At 42.5% G+C, this 19,850-nt stretch overlaps 1 protein-coding gene and 1 long non-coding RNA gene across 9 annotated transcripts in view; one reads left to right on the top strand and one right to left on the bottom strand.

Moving 5' to 3' along the window:
- LOC149985241 (uncharacterized) overlaps positions 1-19,850 on the top strand; it is a 1,026,866-nt gene that overhangs the window by 433,648 nt on the left and 573,368 nt on the right. The window lies entirely within an intron of this gene.
- The window catches only part of LOC110497158 (excitatory amino acid transporter 2), a 79,371-nt gene that overhangs the window by 36,060 nt on the left and 23,461 nt on the right, over positions 1-19,850 (bottom strand). For 2 of the 8 annotated variants that reach the window (XM_090208728.1, XM_090208716.1), the window contains exon 2: positions 8,834-8,940. The exons of 4 other annotated variants lie outside the window; for them this stretch is intronic. The gene's annotated coding sequence lies outside the window, so the exon portion shown is untranslated. Of the gene's footprint in view, positions 1-1,095; positions 1,157-8,833; positions 8,941-19,850 lie in introns of those variants that run through there. 2 more of the 8 variants (XM_090208718.1, XM_090208732.1) reach the window with 1 other exon arrangement.

Genomic DNA, 19,850 nt, shown 5'->3' with positions numbered 1-19,850 from the left:
CAGAGCCTTCAAAGCCTCAAAGGGAAAGTTGCCCACTAATGAAATACAGGTCAGAAATGTGTGTGTGTGTGTTTGACACTAGCAATTTATCTAGGGTTACTGCTGGTCAAGATGTTCCACTGCACTGGACAAAGAGGACAGTCAAAATCAGCAATACCAAGGCCACGCACAAAGACACACACATTCTCTCACTCTCTCTCTCTCTTTCTCTCTCTCTGTCACACACACACACACACACACACACACACACACACACACACACACACACACACACACACACACACACACACACACACACACACACACACACACACACACACACACACACACACATACATTTTCTCTCTGTAGTTCACATGACGGACTGCATATCATCCCCATTGTGAACCCTGTCAAATTGTCCTGGATGTACACAAATGAGATGTCTTCAACATTGACTTATTGCAAAAATCACTGAAGCTGGAGACTTATATCTCCCTCTTTAACTTTAATCATCAGCTGTCAGAGCAGTTTACCAATCCCTGTACCTGTACACAGTCAATCTGTAAATAGCAAACCCAACTACCTCATCCCCATTTTGTTATTTATATTCTTGCTCTTTTGCACCCCAGTATGTATATTTACTTGCACATCATCATCTGCACATCTATCACTTCAGTGTTAATGCTAATTATTTCGCCTCTATGGCCTATTTATTGCCTTACCTCCCTAATCTTCTATATGTGCACACACAGTACATAGACCTTTTCTATTGTGTTACTGACTGTATGTTTGTTTATGTGTAACTCTGTGTTGTTGTTTGTGTCGCACTGCTTTGCTTTATCTTGGCCAGGTCGCAGTTGTAAATGAGAACTTGTTCTCAACTGGCCTACCTGGTTAAATAAAGGTGAAATAAAAATGTCAAAAAATAAAACATTTCAGTCAACATCTCTTAACTGACAGGTTGACAGCCTTATTACCACATTAGGTCCTGTGACATGGCCTGTCAAAAAGCTTTGCCATGGCCCTGTTCCAAAACTCACATTTATAAACACACAGTAATTCCATTAGGATGTAGTTTAGTGCTAAATACAGTGACATGCAGAGGCAACTTACACACACTTGTCTATGTGAGAGCAAATCCTGCCCTGGTTCTTCTGATGAAAACAGGATACTGTAGGCCTGTCCAAGTGGAACACAATACAGTGTGACACAATTCTTTCTCTATTACGTTCTCAGTTAAACAATCAATCATAAAATTCTCCTTTCTAAGTTGACATCAGATGGGTGGGTTAAGGTTCTCTCTCTAAGAATAAGGTGAGATACTGTGACTCGTTGTGCTGTTTCACATCAGACCCTCTCTCTCTGTTTTATGCTACAATAACCTTTCACTTCAGTGCGATGAATCAGGGTCACACAGAGTGTTTATTGGTAGTTTTAAACAAATCTACTTTGCAACAAAAGTATACACCTCACACACGTGGTTATGGGCTTTAAAAAAGAAGATACCTTTACCATGTCAGATATGGAGTTGACATTTATTACATTTTCAGTTTGCATCCCAATACTACACTCTATATTCGTCACAGAAAACTGAAATATAATGAAACCGTTTGACATAGACACACCAGATTTTCGATGTAAAAAAAGTATGTCTATTAATTATGAAGTTATAAAAAATATGAATAATATTCCACCCATGAGGGAAATTTGGTAATTTGACTGCAGGAAAAATAACCCAGGGAAGCATAATCAGCATCCTGGTAACAAGGCATGATTGAACCATACGTACCTCTCTGTGTGCGTCCCAGCACAGCGCGGAGGTTAGGCCTTTGTTTGGGCCACCTCTTTGTACCCATAATGAGAAACTTCTGGGAATCCTGAGGCCCCCTGCTGTTACTTAACTCTATGTCTGTGTGTGAGGGATGGTCAGAAAGACAGAGGCAGAGCTGGCTGAGATAAAGACAAAGAGAGTGAGTAAGGGTGAGTTAGAGTGAGTGAGTTACAATCCCCTCGCATCCTCCCTCCTCTTTCCTCGCCTCCTTCTCAAAAACTATTGGATGAGAAGCCAGAGGTCCGTCCACTCTGACCTTTTCCTCCAATGGATTTTGAGACGGAAGCGAGGAGAGAGGAGTATGCAATTGAGATTCTCCCAGTGAGTGAGTGAGTGAGTGAAAGATAGAGAGAGAGAGAGGATGAGTGAATTAATCTCTCTTTTTTCCTGTTTACTATGCTCTCCCTCGAACTGCAATTCTCTCTCTATCCACCTCCTATTCTTTCTCCTATATTCTTCTCTCCTCTTTATTTCTCTCTCCGTTTCCCATAGATCCTAATTAACAATCAACTCTCTCCATTTCCATCTCTCACGCTTCTCTCCCAGTCTTTTATGGTCTGATGCTGCTGTCAGCTTGTGGTTTTGTTAGCTCTCACAAAGACACCAGGAGGATTTAGTATCTGGGCTGTCCACCTACTGTACCTCCATTCCTCTCAATCTCTACCCCAATCTCCCTCCACCTCTTCACTTCCCTAAACCTTTCTCCCTCCCCCCAAACCACCTGTCCACCTCCCTCCACTTCTCTTCAAGCATTTCGCTACACTCGCATTAAATCAAATAAAATTGTATTTGTCACAAACACATGGTTAGCAGATGTTAATGTGAGTGTAGCGTAATGCTTGTGCTTCTAGTTCCGACAATGCAGTTATTACCAACGCGTAATCTAACCTAACAATTCCACAACTACTACCTTATACACACAAGTGTAAAGGGATAAAGAATATGTACATAAAGATATATGAATGAGTGATGGTACAGAACGGCATAGGCAAGATGCAGTAGAGGGTATCGAGTACAGTATATACATATGAGATGAGTAATGTAGGGCATGTAAATATTATATGAAGTGGCATTGTTTAAAGTGGCTAGTGATACATTTTTTACATACATTTTTCCATTATTAAAGTGGCTGGAGTTGAGTCATTATTTTGGCAGCAGCCACTCAATGTTAGTGGTCTCTGTTTAACAGTCTGATGGCCTTGAGATCGAAGCTGTTTTTCAGTCTCTCGGTCCCTGCTTTGATGCACCTGTACTGACTTCTCCTTTGTTTTGTTGACGTTGAGTGTGACGTTATTTTCCTGACACCACACTCCGAGGGCCCTCACCTCCTCCCTGCAGGTAATCAATCAAGCCTACCACTGTAGTGTTGTCTGCAAACTTGATGATTGAGTTGGAGGCGTGCATGGCCACGCAGTCGTGGGTGAACAGGGAGCATTAACAGCTGCTAACCATGTGTATGTGACAAATACAATTTTATTTTATTTGATCTCTCCCCAAATCTCCCAACACTTCTTCACCTCCTCTCTCCATCTCTCCCCCAATCTCCCTCCACCTCCCTCCAAATGTATTCTCTCCTCTCTCACCCCAGGTAATCTGTAATCTAGGAGATTTCCCTTATCGCACCTCCCTTTTCCCCCTCCTCTCCTCTCACTCATTCCCTCCACTTAATCAGAGAAGAGCTTTGTTTCTACGCTAGAGAGCCTCTCCTCCCCTCTTCTCACCTCTCCCTCTTTCCTCTCGTTTCTCTCCTGTTCCCCATCCCTGCATTCACACATGCTGGGTATGAGACAGTGCTGCTATCATTAACGCCAGCACATCTGTTTAACACAGCTGGCTGTATGGCAGAGAGGAGAGGAGTGCAGCTTTTGATGGCTTCAGTCCAATCCCTATAGGACCTCATTAAATCAGGAAGGCAGATAGGCGGGAAGGCAGGCCCACCCCTCCTACACCCGCTACACTGCACAGATCAGCTGGAATGAGAGGGAGAGAGGGAGGGGGCAAAGGAGGTAGCGAACGAGAGAGTGAAGGAGGGATGTAGAGATAGACGGCTTGAGGAGAAGAGAGGTTAGGAGACAGAGATATAGAGGGGAAGGAGAAATTAGGGAAGGGAGGGGAATGGGAGTGGATGGTTCAAGTGTACTGGTAGAGAGGCCAGATTAAAGCAATCAATTAAAGTGGAGAATGAGTATTTATGTGTATGTTTATTTGAATCTGAGGGATCCAGCATGGAATTACATCTGTTGATTACAGAAGAGGCTGACATCTGTGTTAGTAGGCTCACCCCGTGAAATGTGATTATTGCGCTTACAAAACAATTTCTGTTTCATACATCACTAGGCTCACCTGCCACACTCTCAAATGTGCACAACTTATGCGGACACACACACACGCACACAATCATACTGTCAGCGGCATACATATTGCCATAAATGTCCTTCTGTCGGTTCCTGGGCATACAAGGAGGGGTGAAGGGATTGCAATCTCTAATTAAACACTACAGACCCAGCTCAGCTCTCCTCTACTCTTCTCACCCCACAGACTCACTCTCCTCTCCTTTTGTTCTCTTCACCTTTATACATATTATACATTTTGTATTGTAGATATGTAGTGGTGTAATAATGTTATATGATGTACTGTTTTATCCTTTGTTTTATGTCTAATGTAAGTGCCTTAATATGTTTGGATCCCAGGAAGAGTAGCAGCTAATGGGGATCCCTAATACATACAAATACAATCACACTACCACAGAGTCAAGCGAGACACAGCATTCCTCCACACTGACATACAGTATATACACACACAAGTGCAGGCACATAAATAGACATGCACATTACATCATATGCTGGCAGCACTATGCTATATCTTAGCATACATACTGTAATAGCCAGTACATCCAACTCCATCTGAAACCACTCATATACAGTCTTCACAATGCCCCAGAGATGTTCACATATTATACACATTGTGTCTATACAAACCTTTTACAGGATGTGCTTCATTAGTGCAGACAGTTTCTGTCATCTACCAGCTGCTCTGTATCTACAGACTGTACTACAGATTCCTCCAGACACAACTTATATCATACTACTACCATTACATTACTCTAGAGATACATACCTACCGAAGCACCATATGTCATCTACCGACAGAAATGTAATGCCCACTAAATAGCAAGTACCACAGTAGCTGTACAACACTATGTGGAAACTGAGCATGCAGTACTGTGAACTACTTGTGTAAACTCTATGGCGCCAACCAGGCTAATAGATGCTGGCAGTAAGGGCATCAAGTATTCATTCATCGTTTTGTCTCAAATTGTGACACTGTGTTGGATAATACTTTTGAACCAGGATGCAGATCAATGCCTGCTAGCACTGTGGGGAGAGAGGGATTGAGGGGAGGGCTGGTATCAGGGAGGCAGAAAAGTGTGACGGATCTGTCAGTGGAGTAGCAAGACTCAGCTCCTGAGACTTCTCTCCTCTCTTTCTTCCTTCCATTCTCATTCTCTAATCTCTACACATAGGCTATCTCTCCATTTATCTTATCTGCTTCTATGTCTATTTGATAAGTACCAGATATGCCGCTGACCATTGTCTTGCTTGTGCTGATATGTCTGAACAAATAAGAAATCAATTTTCTTAGCAAAGATCAGGTTGGCCAAAAATCTGGACCACTTAACTGGTTTCTGAGCAAAACAGTTGAGAGCATACTAATAAAGCTATTGAATTTAGGGGGAAAAGTATAGCTGGACGAAACCCAAATGTTTTCCTAATGACTAGCCTAGCACTGCGACATTCAATCAACAATAAAAAAAAAAATGGGGGACATATGTAACATATGAAATGAGAAATTGTAACTTTGTCTAGCCTTTTGTAGTAGTGCATAGGCCAGGGCCTACGGGGTAAGCTCGGTTTGCTTTGAGTTTGCAAGCCTGAGCCAACGTGCATATCAAACTTTTTGTTGTGATGGAGACGGAAGCCTTTTGTCGCCTGCTGCACCTTGTGAAATGCCCTGAGGTGGCTGGCACCCAGTTCATTGTTTTTCTTTCCACATCATTTTTTGCTGCATGTTTTTTCAAACTGTCCAAATATTTCTTCAGTATTGGAATGCTTTTGAGAGAAAGAGAAATAGAGAGAAGGGGCTTGGGGTGGGGAGCTTCTTCCCGCCTGTTTATGTCAACTACAACCAGTGTGAGTCAATTGTAATTACTTACATTTAAGCTACATGTATTTTTCCCCTGTCAAGTGTCTGATACTCGAGTATGTAATCTCTACACCCAGGGAATCCTCTCAGAGAGTGTTAAACCCTCAATCTGAGAGTTAAGGCACACAACAGAAATTCCGCCAAAAACATCAGCCTAAAGTAATCCCATTTTACAACAGAACTGTGTGTGATTCCCTGCGCTGTTCCATGTTCTGTCAAATACAGCTTTCTATGGAAATGTCCAGCTGTTCTCCAACAACACAGTGTATAATTGATTTCTAACTTAACATATATGCAATCTGAGTCAAGAACCTTAGCTTCCACTATGTCGCAATGCAACACTGCGGTTGAAGGTTCTGTTGCGAGACGACTGTCATACTTAGAAGTTTTCCAAACTCTGTGGCTTTTTCAGTCTGGTTTTGACTAGGTGGTACAAGTGATGACAGGAAGTTACTTGTCCATAGCAGGCTAGGATAATATACGCAGCAGGTTAGGAAAATGAATGTAGCAGGTTAGGATAATTAGATTAAGGTTAGGAAAAGGGATAGGGTTAGTGTTAGGGTTATCTAAAACGCTATCCTAACCTGCTACGAAAAGTCACTGCCGGTCGTAGCTGTACTCAATCTAGTCACAACCCTTCAGTCCGGACAAAATTCATAGGACAGGAAGTTACCAAACCACAGAAGAAGATGAAAATATGTGGATAGCTAGTAACTTGTAAACAATTACTCATTCCTAAAAGTGAATACAATTCTACTAGTATGTTAAATATAAATTATACTTTATGACTGTTTCCTCCTGTTTTAGTTCATTGAGATGTTATTGACACATGTTTTTGATGATAATTATTAGGTGGAGGTTGCTAGCGCTAGTATAGACTAGCCTTCAGCTAACAAGTAAAAAGTAACTAAATTAAACCTATTTTATTATTAACTGAAACAATATTTGTCTCCTGTATTGAATCAAAAGGTCATATTTTGCAATCTCCCCCAGAAAATGAGATCTCTGACAAGAGACTAGACTATCTTCCATTTTGTCTTGCTTTGTGAAACCCTATGCACACCGTCCAGTGGCAGAACGAGATCGCATGAAGATAACGTACACCGTAATGAAATACATCACGATGTAAACAGGGCTGCTCTGTGTTTTAAACACAGGCAATGTCAGGCATATTAGTAAAGGGTGTGTCAACATTATTTGCTTCCCACTAATCACATAGGCCACGAAACCTAGGCTACAGAATACTCACTCATGTTTGAGTTTATTTATTGAGTTTATTTTATTTTTTACAGGGACAGTGCACATCAACGTTTCAGTAAAAGTGCCGGTTTTAGCCAGCCGGCTAATTTTCAACCGCAGTCCCTGGGCAGGTTATTAAAAACAATTACAATATAGACAATAGCAACATAGGACAAGCAAGACGTAGCATACAGACAGACATAGCAACATAGGACAAAGAGCAGCAAGACAAAATTCATAAAAGCAACAAAGTGTTCCCACACCTCACAAGCTACAGACAACAGACAACGTGGAAATATGGCAATACACAGCTAGGGATCATGTTACCAAATCTGATTGACCTTTAGCCATGTCTTCAAGCATTTTGTGAAAGTGTGATATGTGGTGCAGTTATGTGTGTCTGATGGCAGTGTATTCCAGACATGGGAAGCTCTCACAGAGAATGCAGATTTACTAAAGGTGCTTTTCCTTAAGGGAACTATACAGTCACCTCTCATGGCAGACCTTGTGGATCTGCTGCCATATGTTTGGGTATTCTGATTAACAAAAATACTGAGTAGGGCAGGAGAGGGACAGGGATGTTGGGACAGGTCACTTCCCATATCTGAGAGACATGTCAGATACAGTGCCTTCAGAAAGTATTCACACCCCTTGACTTTTTCCACATTTTACTATGTTACAGCCTGAATTTAAAATAGATTAAATTGAGATTTTCTTTGTCCCTAGCCTACACATAATTCCCCATAATGTCAAAGTGAAACTATGTTCTTCGAAATTTTTACAAATTCATAAAAAAATGAAAAGCTAAAATGTCTTGAGTCAATAAGTATTCAAACCGTTGTTATGGCAAGCCTAAATAAGTTCAGCAGTAAAAATTTGCTCAACAAGTCACATAATGGCGGGCTGGGCACAGTGCACGCTGACACGGTCGCCAGGTGTACGGTGTTTCCTCCGACACATTGGTGCACCTGGCTTCCGGGTTGGATGGGCATTGTGTCTAGAAGCAGTGCGGCTTGGTTAGGTTATGTTTCGGAGGACGCGTGACTCTCGACCTTCGCCTCTCCCGAGTCCGTATGGGAATTGCAGCGATGAGACAAGACTGTAACTACTTCCAATTGGATACCACGAAATTGGGGAGAAAAAAGGGGTGAAAATGCATTTTTTTAAATCACATAAGTTGCATGGACTCGCTCTGTGTGCAATAATAGTTTTTAACATCACTTTTGAATGACTACTTCATCTCTGTACCCCACACATAGAATTATCTGTAAGGTCCCCCAATCGAACAGTGCATTTGTCACACCCATAGAGAGCCTTTTTATTTCTTTGGTTAGGTCGGGGTGTGATTTGGGTGGGCATTCTAGTTTTTGTTGGCCGGGTATGGTTCCCAATCAGAGGCAGCTGTCTATCGTTGTCTCTGATTGGGGATCATACTTAGGCAGACTTTTTTTCCACCTTTAGTTATGCGATCTTGTTTGTGCTTAGATGCTTTCTGCACTGCATGTAGCTTTACGTTTGATTTTTGTATTTTGGTGTTTTTTCGATGTCATTTAAAATAAAAGGAAAATTAACGCCTACCGCGCTGCGCCTTGGTCCGCTCATTTCAACGAATGTGACAGCATTTCAAATACAGATTCAACCACAAAGACCAGGGATGTTTTCCAACACCTCGCAAAGAAGGGCACCTATAGGTAGATGGATAAAAATAAAGAAATAAGCTATTGAATATCCCTTTGAGCATGGTGAAGTTAATAATTACACTTTGGATGATGTATCAATACACCCAGTCACTACAAAGATACAGGCTGTCTTTCCTAACTCAGTTACCAGAGAGGAAGGAATAGTGACTTTAAAGCAGTTACAGAGTTTAAGGGCTGTGATAGGAGAAAACTGAGGATGAATCTAAAACATTGTAGTTAAAAGGATTGATAAGGTATCAATCAATACAATAACATGGATAGCATACATTTTTACAGCTGTCATGTCAACTCCCGGAGTTTATAACAGCCTTCAGTGTAAACTGTATGAAAACCTTTACATCTGCACATTAAAGGTGATTATGAGAAAACAATTCACACCCCATAAGTGGGCCATCTACACTCAAACCATCCAACCATAAGAAGGCCAAGAGCAGGACTCAACAACTACTATAGATTCAGCCGCAGGACGATTTCTTTCTTGAGCGCATGGTCGGGGGCTGGAACATAATTACAAATCATTTGTAGACTTCAAATTGAATGCAAGAAGCCCAAACAGATATAATATTTGACTAAAACATAATTTTAAAACTTGCTTATATTTTTGCATTTTATTTAACTAGTCAAGTCAGTTAAGAACAACTTCTTATTTACAATGACGGCCTACCCCGGCCAAACCCTAACCCAGACGACACTGGGCCAATTGTGCACCACCCTATGGGACTCCCAATCACGGTCAGTTGTGATACAGCCTGGAATAGAACCAGGGTCTGTAGTGACACCGCTAGCACTGCGATGCAGTGCTTTAGACCTCTGCTCCATTTGGGGGTCCACATTTATCTCTCTATTATGCTGGGAATATTTGGGAACAGATTTCCAAAATTAAAATCACTTGGAGCTGATTTCCTAGTGTTTTTACAATCTTGTATGTCCGACAATGAAGTACATCTCAGAAAACTTGGGGGGCCAAATAAAACCACTGCCAGTTGGGGTATCCTGGCCTAGAGCCTATACTGTAGAAAACCGTGCATCCCTCTCATCAAAGACTGGCTGTTAGCTATTGTATTAGTATGAGAATAAAGTCCTCACCCGCTGTGGAACAGATACACAGGAAAATGCACATCACAGAAGGCTAACACTTGGAGGGTCCCTGAGGGCCACACACATCTCAACATGAAGTTGAGTTCAGGACTGTTGCGGTTACCATGTTACCGCCAAACGGGCAGTCACTGTATTCTCCTGTTATGCCCTCTGGACATGCTTTGGTAGTACACAACTTGCTAACAACCATCAGGTCCTAATGACTTGGTACTCAGGGCTCTATTGTCTTTCTAACCACTCTGACATCAATGCAAATGCCTTCAAAAATCACATCAAACACATATCATCAAAACAGTATATGGCTTTTAAAACTCACATCACTGTGATGATCAGTTTGAAGAAAGAAGTTCAACAGCAAGTTGAAACTGAGTGTAAAACATGGTCATTGTGGATTTTGTTTCAAAGGCTAACACAACGAAATGGACAGCACTTTCTAAGGTGATGATTAATTCAAAACACCCATATGAATATTAAAGCTTATGCCTATGCATAGGCTAATATGAGCCCAACCCGAAGAAAAACCTGAATTAAAACTATATTTGTACTGTTATACAAAATGTAGCCTACTGCATATTATGCATGCCAGAAAAACATAAAATAAAACTGATTGAAGATGTCTTTGGTAGCCTCTACTCCAAAATTAAACGAATTGGAGTAATCATCTTTGAGTGTGGACTGTAATATGATGCATACTGGATGGACTGGTTACCTTTTTCTACGCTCCAAATGTTCTATCCATGAGTCAGAGAGAGAACGTATAGGCCTAGGCGATGCTGATGGTTCATTGATTGTGCAGGGCTACATAGTTAGCCTAACATTATATTGCATTTGTATTTGATTTTGAAAAGCCTGCTAATAGGGCATTTTTTTATATAATTAATAGGCTGACACATTACCTTTAGAGGCAGAATATCTCACCACCGTGCATTTCCATCGCCTCCTCTCTCTTCTTTATTCCTTTCTCAAGTAGGCTGTCAACAGTTTAGTGAAATATATTTAGTTTGTGAAAACATGTTACTACATCAATGTTCCCGAACAGATTTCACCTGGTTTCCAAAATAAACACCGGGTACCTGCAGGAATAGGGTTGGAGAGCCCATGGCATATAGAGTTTGGGTGGAATATCACCTTGAACGCAGAGAGAGCATGCTGCTAAAACATTGGTTGATGCGAGGAGTGAAATAAGTGTTGTTATATGTATTTCTCAGCTGCTAATATTAAGCACATGCTCCGCTATAAAACTGAAGTAGTCTAACCAGCATAATTGAAAAATGGACCTTCGGGAAAGCGTGCGTCCTCCATTCGCTATTCGAGTGCATTCCCCTGCACCCATTCCTTCTCATTTGATAATGAGGCATTCTAAATCTAAACTAATTTGATATATTAGTAAAGACAAGTTTAAATTAGGAATAGTCTGATGGGTGAAAATATGATCACTTGATGAGAGAACAGCTGTGCAGCCTAAGGCAAGCAACAGAGCACAACCTTTTTTTGAGACTTTCTCAAATCATCATTAAGTCGCACCATGCAGCCTATATATGTGTTGATTTCTAAGACATTCAAAAGTTTGTATCTTTCAAAACTAAAGTTGCCAAATAACTCAAAATCTAGCATATACTGTAGGACCTGTTTTAAGTGATCACTTTTACGCTCAACATAGACACTTCATATGCACACTCGCTCCGGAATGGGAAAAATATCCTTTCTCTTTTATTCAGCTAAGCTTAACTACATTATTCTTTACTATAAAGCATATCTTGTCAGCTAAATGAAAAAGCCTACAGCCTATGGCATGGAGCATAGCCAGATACAGTAGGCCAACTCATATTCTGTTCTTCTGAAATACATTTTCTTCATATGATGTTTCCAATAATGTATATATTGTGATGGAGTATTTTAAAATGATTTATTAGACTTATTGAAATGTAGATGTTCCAAAGGCCTGTATCAGTGGCTTCTATGCAGCTTGTATGATGGAGGGCTGGAGATGCAAAATGCATTTATGTTAACTAACGTTTAATTACCGTGAGACCGGCAGGTTTTTGCATGACCACAACAGCCCTAGTTGACTTGCAGTTCAACTACGGAGACAACTCATTCAGTTGCTTCCTTTGCCTCTCCCTACTCCGATACTATACAATACCCACGGCAGCACACGATACACTTATCAATTCCAAATGTGTCTAACAAAAATTACAGGTGGAGTGGGCAAGGTTTAGACAGAGACGGCAGTGGAGTAACAGAGCCTACTGTAGGTGGACAGATGGATAGATACATTAATGCAGGTCCTAATTAACCAGTGCATGGTGTGGTGAGCCAAGAAGCCTGGAACAAAACCCCCTCTGTGTTGGTCAGCGATTGAGGAGAGGCGCTCTTGGAACACGCCAGCCCTGCTGGCATAATGGACCACTTTAGAGGCCTCCAAGTTAGTTCACAGGCCCCAGGGCTGGGAAACCGCTATATTGCAGGGTTCACAAGAGGTTTTTAATTGTTTCTTCTGTTTTTTTGTGTATTTTTTCTCTCTCGCCCTTTCTTTCCCTCACTCTTGTCTTTTAGTTCTGAAAAGGGGTCTGACAAACAGGCAATGAAGGGGATTGTTGTGTGTTCCGCTGGAAAAGCAGTGAGGTAAACAAAATGGGGCTGTATGCTCCATCGGCTCGGTTTGGGGATAGGCTGAGGTATGGGGGTGGGAAGGGGAGAGGGGAGTACACGAGGGAGGTTGGGGGCTATGGGGTAGGGATGATAGGGAAGCATTAGGAGTTTGGGGGGAGAGGAGTAGGGGTAAAAAGATGGAAAGGGGGAACCTCCGGAAGGAGAGGGAGGTGGGCCCAGGGTGTCGTGGATACTCTTCAGAGTGTGGCCATTGTCCTTGGTGCTGAAGTTCTCATGCATGTCCCCCTTTTGGCTCCCGGAGTGTCTGAAAGTGATGGAGCTCTCTGCAATTAAGCAGACAAGTGGCAGCTCAGCTCTGTGCTCCCACAGCCCTGGCTATTTACATAGTCAAGAGGGACATTAATGCACACCGATCCCCCTGAGCTCCACAAAACAGCACACAAACCTGCCTCACAGGACCATTATGGCACTAAATTGAGGATTTGGGGGAGAGAGAAAAGGGAGGAAAGCAAGGAAGGAGGGGAGAGATGGAGGGAGGGGGCGTTGATGGAGGAGGAGAGGAGGTGTGTGTTTTCATGATCCGTTTGCTACCGAATTGGACCACAGTGCTTGAGAGTGGTCAGATATTGTTTGTCAGATTATTTTTGTACAGCTCCCAAGTGGCTGTGAAGACACCTCTTGTGTTCCCTGCTGAGTGGTTTCACTGGAGGGAGAGAGACAGGATGGCCTAGTGGGACTGGGTTCCTACTGTCTACAATAACAGTTACATATGTAGGATCTTAATTTGACCAGTTTCCCACTGCAGGAAAATAATCCTGCAGCAACAGGACATGTGAACTATTGTGTGGATTATCATTAATTGTTATTTGTGTAGGTTTTGATACATTTTTAAGTGAAAATTAAAAACTTTATAAACCTTTTTAAACCTCAAATACACTGCTGTTCAGGACATTTCCTGCAAAAACAGGGAGATCAAATTAAAATACTACATCTGTATATGCTGAATAGTATAATTTTTTATTCATGGCATAAAACTCCAACCAATTTTATCACCAACAAGATATGGTACTCACCAACAGCTTGGTTTATGTGCAAGAAAGTGAGTGCCAAAAAACAACGCCCACTCTCAATGCTGTGTCCATCTGATGGCTGCTCGGAGTCTGGTGTGCTACATATTGGGACAATTGTTCGGATGAGCTCTTCCATTTGTTTTTAATGATTCCTTAATGTGCTTTAATAATGATGATTCTTTTGTTTACCCACAATGGGGGATTGTTCTCAGTGGCATGGGCTTTGGTGCCAAGAGAAGGAACAAAAAGAGTGCACCCTGCCTGCTGACCTGAATTCTGCTGGAGCGGGTGCCAAGGGGATCGTGGGTGGTTTGGGATTGAAGAGAGAGAGGGGGGCAAGCCATTCACATTGCTTCTGTGAATACTGACCACTGTAACCCATCCCTGGTCTGTACTAGCCCCCCCAGCCCACCCCTGCCACCCCCTCCATACAAATATGAATCTTGGGCTTCCGTCCTTGATATTTCTTTATTTAATTTATTTCACCTTTATTTAACCAGGTAGGCTAGATTAGAACAAGTTCTCATTTACAACTGCAACCTGGCCAAGATAAAGCAAAGCAGTGCGACACAAACAACAACACAGAGTTACACATGGAATAAACAAACATAGAGTCAATAATACAATAGAAAAAAGTCTATATACAATGTGTGCAAATTAGGTAGGATAATGGTGTCACGCCCTGACCTTAGAGATCCTGTTTATGTCTCTATTTTGGTTTGGTCAGGGTGTGAGTTGGGGTGGGTATTCTATATTCTATTATTTGTATTTCTATGTTTTGGCCGGGTAGGGTTCTCAATCAGGGACAGCTGTCTATCATTGTCTCTGATTGAGAACCATACTTAGGTAGCTCTTTTTCCACCGGTCTTTGTGGGAAGTTGACTTTGTTTATGGTCTAAATAAAGAGGAATAGGTGCACTCACCACACTGCACCTTGGTCCAGTTCTTTCAACAGCCGTGACAGTAAGGCAATAAATAGGCCATAGTGGCGAAATAATTACAATTTAGCAATTAAACATTGGAGTGATGGATGTGCAGAAGATGAGTGTGCAAGTAGAGAAGGAGCAAAGGAGTAAAATAAATAACAGTATGGGGATGAGGTAGTTGGATGGGCTATTTACAGATGAGCTATGTACAGGTGCAGTGATCTGTGTGTTGCTCTGACAGCTGGTGCTTAAAGCTAGTGAGGGAGATATGAGTCTCCAGTTTCAGTGATTTCTGCAGTTCGTTCCAGTCATTGGCAGCAGAGAACTGGAAGGAAAGGCGGCCGAAAGAGGAATTGGCTTTGGGGGTGACCAGTGAAATATACCTGCTGGAGCTACGGGTGGGTGCTGCTATGGTGACCAGTGAGCTGAGATAAGTTGGGGCTTTACCCAGCAAAGACCTGGAGCCAGTGGGTTTGGCGACGAATTTGAAGCGAGGGCCAGCCAACGAGAGCATACAGGTCGCAGTGGTGGGTAGTATATGGGGCTTCGATGGGTATCTATGTCATACGAAAGGATGCCTTTCAAGAGAAGCGCACTTCAAATCTTGAAGCCATTCAGAGAGCAGTAAGATTCCACTAAAACTATAGAATATTGAACAATACACAAGTACAGTTGGATCTGACGCAAACATTCTATGTGAGGAAAATGCATGGATTTCTATAAATTGGAGTCTATTCTATACACTTTGCAAGAGTTTGTAACATATCCTTACAGATATTGATTTAGATGGCTATATCAATGTTTGTAAGGGACATTCTAGACTGACATTTGATCTGACCTCAGAGTTGGCCTACTTTGCAACTGTAACTGCCTACCTTTTTTGGGCTTTTACCGTTATCAGCTAGCCTACAAATTGTAAGTAAATTCAATTTCACTAGCCATTACTATAACATTCAGCTAAGGCAGACTACTGTAAAATATATGCCTAAGGGAAACATGTCTATTTTTCTGTAAAAGGAAAGGATACACAACATTTCAGCTACAGTGCTGTAATGTTCTACAGTAAGACATGTTCTTATGTGACAACTGTCCACCTGTGCACTTTGCCCCTCTCCTGAACACCAAACCAGGGAAGATAAAACCAAAATAGCTTGTTTGTGTTAGCGATAGCTTTATCACACTATATTTAGAAGAATTGTGAGCTGTAATGCCATTCATCTTTCCTAGAAGCACAGTTTAGGATAATTAGGAAAAACTTGAACGCAAGTCTCAAGGTATTCATTATTCAAAACAGAATCAAACTGCTGAGAGGTGAGGAAACAGCAGTTATGAAAAACACAATTGGGACTAGATTCTTTCCTACACAGGCTATCCGCAGGGACCCAGAATAATAGATATTCTAAATTAGAGGAAATGTTTTTGCCTATGACCAGCGGAGATCTATTAGTGTGCCGACCATGTGCAGGCAGGCAGGCGAGTAGGCAGGCAGGCCGGTAGACAGGAAGGTGGGTAGGCAGGCTGGTGAATGCCTGTGTGTCTGTTGTGGTGCAGTCATACAGAGGGAATGGGAGCTAGGAAAGGGGCTTTTGTTTGTGCAACCCTTGGGAAAGGGCTATCATTTTTTCTCAGGCAGGACTACAAGCTGCAAAAATAGCAAGTATCCTTAAGAAAAGGGAGAGTCATATAAAGCAGATAGGAAGAATAGTAGCGTAGAGTGCCAGCGATAATGGGAAGAAAGGTGTCAGTGAGGGAAAAGGAAGAAAGTAAAAGAGAGGGAGAAAAAATGAGAGATGGATTGATGAAATTGAAGGACCAGGGGAAGAGTGAGAAAGACAGAGAAAGAGATGAGGAGAGAACGAGAGAGGCAAAAAACAGATGGGATGATGAAACAGGGTGACCAGGGAGAAAGAGAAAGCGACAGGAGAGATGAGACAGAGAGTAGAGGGAGAGACAGAGGGATATACAGGGGAGATTAGAGGGAGAGACAGAGAGATAGAAGGGGAGATTTGAGGAAGAGACAGAGGGATAGACAGGGGAGATAAGAGGGAGAGAAAGAGATAGACGAGAGATTACAGAGATAGACGAGAGATTAGAGAGAAAGACAGAGGGATAGACATGGGAGATAAGAGGGAGAGAAAGAGTGAGAGACAGGGGAGATTAGAGGAAGAGGCAGAGAGATAGGCGGGGAAGATTAGAGGTAGAGACAGAGCGAGAGACGGGAGATTAGAGGAAGAGACAGAGAGATAGAAAGGGGAGATTAGAGGGAGAGACAGAGATAGACGAGAGATTACAGAGATAGAAGAGAGATTAGAGAGAAAAACAGAGGGATAGACATGGGAGATAAGAGGGAGAGAAAGCGTGAGAGACAGGGGAGATTAGAGAAAGAGAGAGAGATAGACAGGGGAGAGTAGAGGAAGAGAGAGAGATAGACAGGGGAGAGTAGAGGAAGAAACAGAGTTTGACGGGACAGGGGAGGGAGTGTGATACAGTATATGCAGGGGAGAGTAAAGGGAGATGTAGAGAGAAGAGGGTGGTGAACGGTGAAAAGGGAGTTGGATTATACTTTGGCAGTTTCTGCATGTTCCCAGGAGGATTACTCAAGAGCTAGATGCTACAGAATGCCAGCGAGCCCACAATGAAGCCCTATGAATGGAAACACACACACATAAATGCACACTCTAATTTATAATATTTGCTTTCCTTCCCTCTCTCATCTCAACCTATACTGCATATTTGTCTGTCTCTTCTTTTCTATTCCTCCCTACCCCCCACACCCTCTCTCTCGCTATCTCTCTTTCAGTAGCAGTCTTTCCCAGGTCTGGCTATCTCAGAGAAGCAGCAACGAGAGAGAGAGAGGTTGACTACCCCTGGCAGGTGACAGGTAACAGATGCCTAATGTCTAGGAGGATGGCACTGCCCTGCAACCCCCTCATGGCCTCACCCTCTCAGCACACAGAGCTACGCTTAGCATCAAACAGTGTCCCACTGTCTCTCTACCTCCACCAACCTCCAACCCACCACCACCAACACCACTGTCACCCCTCCGCCCATTTATCTCCTTCCCTCCAAATAAAATACCTGATAGATCACTCTGTGTACCCTCTTCCTCCCTCTCACTCTCCCTTTCATCATCTCCCTCTCTCTCTCTCCCTCCCTCTCTCACTTTCACTCTCGCCCTCTAACTTTCTCTCACTTTCACACCATCTCTCTCACTGTCTCTCTCTCACTCTCTCCCTTTCTCTTTCTCTCTCATATATACATTTCTCTCCTCTGCTGCCAGAAAATGAAAGTGTATCACTTCCCTCCATTCTACCTGAGCTCTATTACCAAGTGAACACACACACACACTCAAATGTGAGTAATCTTTGTGCCATGTGAACGAGCCTGGCTGTTATAACAATAAGAACACTTTGTTGTCTACCCCATGTGGAGAACCTAGTGTTGATGTTAATGTATAGTCTTTCTTTAACAACATCTGCACCAGCGTGAAGGCCGTTTCATTTATTTGAGTTATTTCTTGTTTATTGGTTAACTCCAATCCACCATCTGGCCTTTCCCAGTCTATCAGCCCTTAATTTTCCTCCCCTCCCACTTCCACAGCACCACAGGGGAAGGCACCCTCTTTCAATTAGAGTGGAAAATATTAGTTGGATAACTGCTATATTACATATCTATGTTCTCGCTATATATTAAAGAGTGATCAATTAGGGCAAAAAAAGCATATACAGTAGGATCGTATGTTTTGACTAATTTGAGCAGCTACTCCCTATTCCTCCCATATTCCCAATGTGCCTTCGTGAGCTCATTTTTATATCTCCCTTGTCCCCTACACGTGTTTTTTCCCTCTCAGAAGCAGAGACCCCCCCCCCGCACACATACTGTACGTAAAAATGCCTTCAAAGATGTTTGAGATAATAGATTCTGTTTAATATTGTTTTGGCTTTGTCCACTTAGATCAGCACCACTCCAGGGTTTAACCTAGTGTGTGTGTGTGTGTGGGGGTGTGGTTGCGTGGGCGGGCGGGCGGGCGTGGTCTTGTATTACTATCCTTGTCGGTACCTGAACTACCAATGTTCCCACTAGGACAGTTTAAGGGTTAGGTTTAGGGTTACAATTAGGGTTAGAATTAGCATTCGGTGTATATGTATCTTATTGCGTTTTCTGTTTTTCCTCTACAGAGGCAATGCATAGCGTAATCTAGGAATGATTCTGGATAATCTCCCATAGACTAATAATCTCCCATAGTAATCCAGATCCCTTTCCCAGGTTAACAGACTAGCCTCAGAAACCCCAATCAGACCAAGAGAGCCCTCTAGAAAATCAGAAGATCCATGAGGACTGGACAGTTCCTTCTCCTCCTCTGGTTTTTCACATGGAGTCACCAATATAGGCAATACAAAACAACAAGGAGATTAGATATGGATTTTGCAATTCCATGAAGTCTATTTCTGCATTCAGGGAGTACAAATACTGGAGAATACTATGACAAACATAATGTGAGCCTCGTCCTTAGAATCATTCTCCCAGAAACACATTCATATAGATTATTGTAAATGGCTGTTGACACTCGAGACAGTCCCTTGCGAGATACACACACGTTTGTGTGCACCCTTTCCAGATACACATATACATGAAATGGCACACTGTGCCCTTGAGCGTGCATTAAGCTCCCCCTGAATGTCTGCAGTGTATTCATTAAATGTATGGCAGCAGCCAGCGAGTGCTGCAGTCTACGGGTGCAGCCTCCGGGCTCAGGACAAAACATATTAGACGCATGGACCCTTTCTCCTCCATATTCTCCCTTAAATTACGCGACCACAATTTTATCAGGTCCTGGCCTGAAGACACAAGCTCCAGAAAGCCACTGTCCCTACAGACTGACTCCCACTGGAGGATGAAACATTAACTCATAATCTTCTACATGCATTTATCAAAGCCCCTGAAGGCCTGACAGACACCTCCACTCTGTCCGGCTTCGACCACCAATATCACCCAAGTGGTGATTGATGTTGCATCTGGAAACATGTCCTCTGGTTGTGTTCAAACGAAAGGCTGTCAGAGTAATGTGAACGCAATCAAGTGCCAAGAGAGTATGTTTCCATGGAGACGAGTGTGTGTGTGTGGACCCCCGCGGCCGCATTGATTTTGTTCGTCAATGTCACTCAGATATTATATAAATATGGCATAA

Source organism: Oncorhynchus mykiss, chromosome 2, assembly GCF_057628025.1.
Source record: "Oncorhynchus mykiss isolate SJ-2025 chromosome 2, ASM5762802v1, whole genome shotgun sequence".
Lineage (NCBI taxonomy): Eukaryota > Metazoa > Chordata > Actinopteri > Salmoniformes > Salmonidae > Oncorhynchus > Oncorhynchus mykiss.
This window is presented reverse-complemented; position numbering and strand designations above follow the sequence as displayed.